The 7,500-nt window shown below is 43.5% G+C and overlaps 1 protein-coding gene and 1 non-coding gene across 3 annotated transcripts in view; one reads left to right on the top strand and one right to left on the bottom strand.

The window, feature by feature from the left end:
- Positions 1 to 7,500, bottom strand: part of LOC137421978 (cartilage oligomeric matrix protein-like) — a 140,598-nt gene that overhangs the window by 67,948 nt on the left and 65,150 nt on the right. The gene's annotated exons all lie outside the window — the stretch shown is intronic.
- TRNAR-UCG (transfer RNA arginine (anticodon UCG)) lies at positions 5,810 to 5,882 on the top strand. The gene has a single exon. It is a non-coding gene; the product is annotated as a tRNA-Arg (tRNA).

Raw genomic sequence — 7,500 nt, forward strand, 5'->3', positions numbered from 1 at the left:
GTGAAGGAAAATAGCTTGGGAAGTCAGGGATGGCAAAGGAAAAGAACTTGGGAAGTCAGGGATGGCAAAGGAAAAGAGCTTGGGAAGTCAGGGATGGTAAAGGAAAAGAGCTTGGGAAGTCAAGGATGGTAAAGGAAAAGAGCTTGGGAAGTAAGGGATGGTAAAGGAAAAGAGCTTGGGAAGTCAGGGATGGTAAAGGAAAAGAGCTTGGGAAGTCAGGGATGGTAAAGGAAAAGAGCTTGGGAAGTCAGGGATGGTAAAGGAAAATAGCTTGGAAAGTCAGGGATGTTAAAGGAAAATAGCTTGGGAAGTAAGGGATGGTAAAGGAAAAGAGCTTGGGAAGTAAGGGATGCTAAAGGAAAAGAGCTTGGGAAGTAAGGGATGGTAAAGGAAAAGAGCTTGGGAAGTAAGGGATGGCAAAAGAAAAGAGCTTGGGAAGTAAGAGATGGTAAAGGAAAAGAGCTTGGGAAGTAAGGGATGGTAAAGGAAAAGAGCTTGGGAAGTAAGGGATGGTAAAGGAAAAGAGCTTGGGAAGTAAGGGATGGGAAAGGAAAAGAGCTTGGGAAGTAAGGGATGGTAAAGGAAAAGAGCTTCGGAAGTAAGGGATGGTAAAAGAAAAGAGCTTGGGAAGTAAGGGATAGAAAAGAAAAGAGCTTGGGAAGTAAGGGATGGTAAAGGAAAATAGCTTGGGAAGTAAGGGATGGCAAAGGAAAAGAGCTTGGGAAGTCAGGGATGGTAAAGGAAAAGAGCTTGGGAAGTAAGGGATGGTAAAGGAAAAGAGCTTGGGAAGTAAGGGATGGTAAAGGAAAAGAGCTTGGGAAGTCAAGGATGGTGAAGGAAAATAGCTTGGGAAGTCAGGGATGGTGAAGGAAAATAGCTTGGAAAGTCAGGGATGGTGAAGGAAAATAGCTTGGGAAGTAAGGGATGGTAAAGGAAAAGAGCTTGGGAAGTAAGGGATGGTAAAGCAAAATAGCTTGGGAAGTCAGGGATGGTGAAGGAAAAGAGCTTGGGAAGTAAGGGATGGTAAAGGAAAATAGCTTGGGAAGTCAGGGATGGTGAAGGAAAATAGCTTGGGAAGTAAGGGATGGTAAAGGAAAAGAGCTTGGGAAGTAAGGGATGGTAAAGGAAAAGAGCTTGGGAAGTAAGGGATGGTGAAGGAAAAGAGCTTGGGAAGTAAGGGATGGTAAAGGAAAATAGCTTGGGAAGTCAGGGATGATGAAGGAAAATAGCTTGGGAAGTAAGGGATGGTAAAGGAAAAGAGCTTGGGAAGTAAGGGATGGTAAAGGAAAATAGCTTGGGAAGTAAGGGATGGTAAAGGAAATGAGCTTGGGAAGTAAGGGATGGTAAAGGAAAAGAGCTTGGGAAGTAAGGGATGGTAAAGGAAAAGAGCTTGGGAAGTAAGGGATGGTAAAGGAAAAGAGCTTGGGAAGTAAAGGATGGTAAAGGAAAAGAGCTTGGGAAGTAAGGGATGGTAAAGGAAAAGAGCTTGGGAAGCAAGGGTTGGTGCAGGAAAATAGCTTGGGAAGTTTTGGATGGTGAAGGAAAATAGCGTGGGAAGTTTGGGATGGTGAAGGAAAATAGCTTGGGAAGTAAGGGATGGTAAAGGAAAAGAGCTTGGGAAGTAAGGGATGGTAAAGGAAAATAGCTTGGGAAGACAGGGATGGTGAAGGAAAAGAGCTTGGGAAGTAAGGGATGGTAAAGGAAAATAGCTTGGGAAGTAAGGGATGGTAAAGGAAAAGAGCTTGGGAAGTAAGGGATGGTAAAGGAAAATAGCTTGGGAAGTCAGGGATGGTAAAGGAAAAGAGCTTGGGAAGTAAGGGATGGTGAAGGAAAAGAGCTTGGGAAGTAAGGGATGGTAAAGGAAAATAGCTTGGGAAGTCAGGGATGATGAAGGAAAATAGCTTGGGAAGTAAGGGATGGTAAAGGAAAAGAGCTTGGGAAGTAAGGGATGGTAAAGGAAAATAGCTTGGGAAGTAAGGGATGGTAAAGGAAATGAGCTTGGGAAGTAAGGGATGGTAAAGGAAAAGAGCTTGGGAAGTAAGGGATGGTAAAGGAAAAGAGCTTGGGAAGTAAGGGATGGTAAAGGAAAAGAGCTTGGGAAGTAAAGGATGGTAAAGGAAAAGAGCTTGGGAAGTAAGGGATGGTAAAGGAAAAGAGCTTGGGAAGCAAGGGTTGGTGCAGGAAAATAGCTTGGGAAGTTTTGGATGGTGAAGGAAAATAGCGTGGGAAGTTTGGGATGGTGAAGGAAAATAGCTTGGGAAGTAAGGGATGGTAAAGGAAAAGAGCTTGGGAAGTAAGGGATGGTAAAGGAAAATAGCTTGGGAAGACAGGGATGGTGAAGGAAAAGAGCTTGGGAAGTAAGGGATGGTAAAGGAAAATAGCTTGGGAAGTAAGGGATGGTAAAGGAAAAGAGCTTGGGAAGTAAGGGATGGTAAAGGAAAATAGCTTGGGAAGTCAGGGATGGTGAAGGAAAAGAGCTTGGGAAGTAAGGGATGGTAAAGGAAAATAGCTTGGGAAGTCAGGGATGGTGAAGGAAAATAGCTTGGGAAGTAAGGGATGGTAAAGGAAAAGAGCTTGGGAAGTAAGGGATGGTAAAGGAAAATAGCTTGGGAAGTAAGGGATGGTAAAGGAAAAGCGCTTGGGAAGTAAGGGATGGTAAAGGAAAAGAGCTTGGGAAGTAAGGGATGGTAAAGGAAAAGAGCTTGGGAAGTCAGGGATGGCAAAGGAAAAGAGCTTGGGAAGTCAGGGATGGTAAAGGAAAAGAGCTTGGGAAGTTTGGGTTGGTGAAGGAAAATAGCTTGGGAAGTCAGGGATGGCAAAGGAAAAGAACTTGGGAAGTCAGGGATGGCAAAGGAAAAGAGCTTGGGAAGTCAGGGATGGTAAAGGAAAAGAGCTTGGGAAGTCAAGGATGGTAAAGGAAAAGAGCTTGGGAAGTAAGGGATGGTAAAGGAAAAGAGCTTGGGAAGTCAAGGATGGTAAAGGAAAAGAGCTTGGGAAGTCAGGGATGGTAAAGGAAAAGAGCTTGGGAAGTCAGGGATGATAAAGGAAAAGAGCTTGGGAAGTCAGGGATGGTAAAGGAAAATAGCTTGGAAAGTCAGGGATGTTAAAGGAAAATAGCTTGGGAAGTAAGGGATGGCAAAGGAAAAGAGCTTGGGAAGTCAGGGATGGCAAAGGAAAAGAGCTTGGGAAGTCAGGGATGGTAAAGGAAAAGAGCTTGGGAAGTCAGGGATGGTAAAGGAAAAGAGCTTGGGAAGTCAGGGATGGTAAAGGAAAATAGCTTGGAAAGTCAGGGATGTTAAAGGAAAATAGCTTGGGAAGTAAGGGATGGTAAAGGAAAAGAGCTTGGGAAGTAAGGGATGGCAAAAGAAAAGAGCTTGGGAAGTAAGGGATGGTAAAGGAAAAGAGCTTGGGAAGTAAGGGATGGTAAAGGAAAAGAGCTTGGGAAGTAAGGGATGGTAAAGGAAAAGAGCTTGGGAAGTAAGGGATGGTAAAGGAAAAGAGCTTGGGAAGTAAGGGATGGTAAAGTAAAAGAGCTTGGGAAGTAAGGGATGGTAAAAGAAAAGAGCTTGGGAAGTAAGGGATAGAAAAGAAAAGAGCTTGGGAAGTAAGGGATGGCAAAGGAAAATAGCTTGGGAAGTAAGGGATGGCAAAGGAAAAGAGCTTGGGAAGTCAGGGATGGTAAAGGAAAAGAGCTTGGGAAGTAAGGGATGGTAAAGGAAAAGAGCTTGGGAAGTAAGGGATGGTAAAGGAAAAGAGCTTGGGAAGTCAGGGATGGTAAAGGAAAATAGCTTGGAAAGTCAGGGATGTTAAAGGAAAATAGCTTGGGAAGTAAGGGATGGTAAAGGAAAAGAGCTTGCGAAGTAAGGGATGGCAAAAGAAAAGAGCTTGGGAAGTAAGAGATGGTAAAGGAAAAGAGCTTGGGAAGTAAGGGATGGTGAAGGAAAATAGCTTGGAAAGTCAGGGATGGTGAAGGAAAATAGCTTGGGAAGTAAGGGATGGTAAAGGAAAATAGCTTGGGAAGTCAGGGATGGTGAAGGAAAATAGCTTGGGAAGTAAGGGATGGTAAAGGAAAAGAGCTTGGGAAGTAAGGGATGGTAAAGGAAAAGAGCTTGGGAAGTAAGGGATGGTGAAGGAAAAGAGCTTGGGAAGTAAGGGATGGTAAAGGAAAATAGCTTGGGAAGTCAGGGATGGTGAAGGAAAATAGCTTGGGAAGTAAGGGATGGTAAAGGAAAAGAGCTTGGGAAGTAAGGGATGGTAAAGGAAAATAGCTTGGGAAGTAAGGGATGGTAAAGGAAATGAGCTTGGGAAGTAAGGGATGGTAAAGGAAAAGAGCTTGGGAAGTAAGGGATGGTAAAGGAAAAGAGCTTGGGAAGTAAGGGATGGTGAAGGAAAATAGCTTGGGAAGTCAGGGATGGTAAAAGAAAATAGCTTGGGAAGTTTGGGATGGTGAAGGAAAAGAGCTTGGGAAGTCAGGGATGGTGAAGGAAAAGAGCTTCGGAAGTAAGGGACGGCAAAGGAAAAGAGCTTGGGAAGTCAGGGATGGTGAAGGAAAATAGCTTGGGAAGTCAGGGATGGTAAAAGAAAATAGCTTGGGAAGTTTGGGATGGTGAAGGAAAAGAGCTTGGGAAGTCAGGGATGGTGAAGGAAAATAGCTTGGGAAGTTTGGGATGGTAAAGGAAAAGAGCTTGGGAAGTCAAGGCTGGTAAAGGAAAATAGCTTGGAAAGTCAGGGATGTTAAAGGAAAATAGCTTGGGAAGTCAGGGATGGTGAAGGAAAATAGCTTGGGAAGTAAGGGATGGTAAAGGAAAAGAGCTTGGGAAGTAAGGGATGGTAAAGGAAAAGAGCTTGGGAAGTAAGGGATGGCAAAGGAAAAGAGCTTGGGAAGTAAGGGATGGTGAAGGAAAAGAGCTTGGGAAGTAAGGGATGGCAAAGGAAAAGAGCTTGGGAAGTAAGGGATGGTAAAGGAAAAGAGCTTGGGAAGTAAGGGATGGCAAAGGAAAATAGCTTGGGAAGTAAGGGATGGTAAAGGAAAAGAGCTTGGGAAGTAAGGGATGAGAAAATAAAAGAGCTTGGGAAGTAAGGGATGGTAAAGGAAAAGAGCTTGGGAAGTAAGGGATGACAAAATAAAAGAGCTTGGGAAGTAAGGGATGGTAAAGGAAAAGAGCTTGGGAAGTAAGGGATGGTAAAGGAAAACAGTTTGGGAAGTAAGGGATGGTAAAGGAAAAGAGCTTGGGAAGTAAGGGATGGTAAAGGAAAAGAGCTTGGGAAGTAAGGGATGACAAAAGAAAAGAGCTTGGGAAGTAAGGGATGGTAAAGGAAAAGAGCTTGGGAAGTAAGGGATGGTAAAGGAAAAGAGTTTGGGAAGTAAGTTATGGTAAAGGAAAAGAGCTTGGGAAGTAAGGGATGGATAAAGGAAAAGAGCTTGGGAAGCAAGGGATGGGAAAGGAAAAGAGCTTGGGAAGTAAGGGATGGTAAAGGAAAAGAGCTTGGGAAGTCAGGGATGGTAAAGGAAAAGAGCTTGGGAAGCAAGGGATGGGAAAGGAAAAGAGCTTGGGAAGTAAGGGATGGTAAAGGAAAAGAGCTTGGGAAGTAAGGGATGGTAAAGGAAAATAGCTTGGGAAGTCAGGTGTTGAAATGTGGAGCGGATGGGGGGACAAAGCAAACAGAGGGGTGAAGCGGGGCAAAAGTTCAATAATATGTATTTTTTGGATGAGCCCCAATAATCCTGCTTTTATTGACATCAACAAATATTGTTATTAAAACATTTGTTTTTACCATTTCAGTGATTATAGCGATTCAAGCACCACGTGGCTGTGTGGCCTAATGGATAAGGCGTCTGACTTCGGATCAGAAGATTGCAGGTTCGAATCCTGTCACAGTCGTTGTTTCTATTGCATTTTCTGTTTTTGTGACGATGAACTGAAGGGTTTGTTTCGAATGGGAACTCAAGTCCTGTTTGCCTCACAACTCATATAGCAATGATTTGTGATATTTACATTATTTAATTAGTTCCCTATTCAATTCTTTTATGTGCATATTTATCTTTGTAATTGAATTCGAGCTTCAGTTTCCAATCCACTACTGGGCGAGCACTCCCACAACCAGGGGGCGATATTTCAGCTACATGTGCGCACACAAACAGTCGTGGCCAAAAATATTGGCACCCTTGCACTTTTTTCAAATATTGCACCATTTCTCCCAGAAAATTGTTGAAATAAAAAAATATTTTGGTATCAACATTTGTAATTATTTGGTTTGCAATGGAACAAAACAAAAAAAAAAAGGAAAAAAAATACTAAAGCTTCGCTTATTCCACAAAGAAATCCTAAAATCGCTCGGATAATATGATTGGCACCTTTCAGAAGTTGTTAGAAATAATTAGATTTCAAGCAGGTGGATTCTCCTTTACTTTGGAATTGAACTCACCTGTGGTGAGTTGCAGGTGCCTGAAATATATATTTTTAAATCACTCATTCAACGAGTTTGAATGCAGAAAAGGAGTCATTCTGCTGTTTTGTATTACTGTGTCCCTCAATGAGCATGGAGAAAAGAAAGAAAACCACAGAATTGCCTGAGGAGGTCAGACACAAGATTGTAGCCAAGCATGCACAACCTCAAGGCTGCAACTCCATCTCCAGAGACCTTGGTGGTCCTGTGTCCACCATACGCAATGTTATCAGGAAGTTTAAGGCCCATAGCACTGCAGCCAACCTCTCCAGACGTAGTCGCAAGAGAAAACTTGATGGAAGATTTCAGCGAAGGATTGTCCAAATGGTGGAGAAAGCACCTCGATCAACTGCCAAACAGATTCAAGCTGACCTCCAGACACAAGGCACGACAGTTACAACTCTCATCATCCGTCACCAATTCAATGGAAGGGGGTTGTATGGTTGGATACACAGGAGGACCCCACTGCTGAGAAAGAGACCCAAAACACACCCGAACATGCCAAAATCCTTCTGGGAGAATGTCCTCTGGACAAAAATGAGACCAAATTAGAGCTTTTTGGTAAAGCACATCATCTCTATGTTGACAGAAAACAAAATAAAGGTTTCAAAGAAAAGAACACCTTCTCTACAGTCAAACATGGACGAGGTTCAGTGATGTTTTTGGGTTGCTGTGCTGCCTCTGGCACTGGGTACCTTGAATGTGTGCACGGCATCATGAATTCAGGAGATTACGAAGGCATTTTGGAGCGCAATGTTCAACCTTGCGTCAGAAAGCTGGGTCTCCATCGAAGATCATAGGTCTTGCAGCAGGACAATGACCCCAAACACACTTCAAAAAGCACCTGGGAATGGTTCAAGACAAAATGCTGGAATGTTCTGAAGTGGCCAGCAATGATTCCAGATCTAAATCCCGTTGAACACCTGAGGGGAGATCTGAAAACAGCAGTTGGGAGAAGGCACCCTTCAAATCTGGGAGAACTGGAGCAGTTTGCACAAGAAGAGTGGGACAATCTGTCAGTGGAGAGGTGAAGGAAGCTCATTTCACAGCTAT

The sequence above is a fragment of the Myxine glutinosa genome, chromosome 2, assembly GCF_964187855.1.
Source record: "Myxine glutinosa chromosome 2, kmMyxGlut1.1, whole genome shotgun sequence".
NCBI classification, from domain to species: Eukaryota; Metazoa; Chordata; class Myxini; order Myxiniformes; family Myxinidae; genus Myxine; species Myxine glutinosa.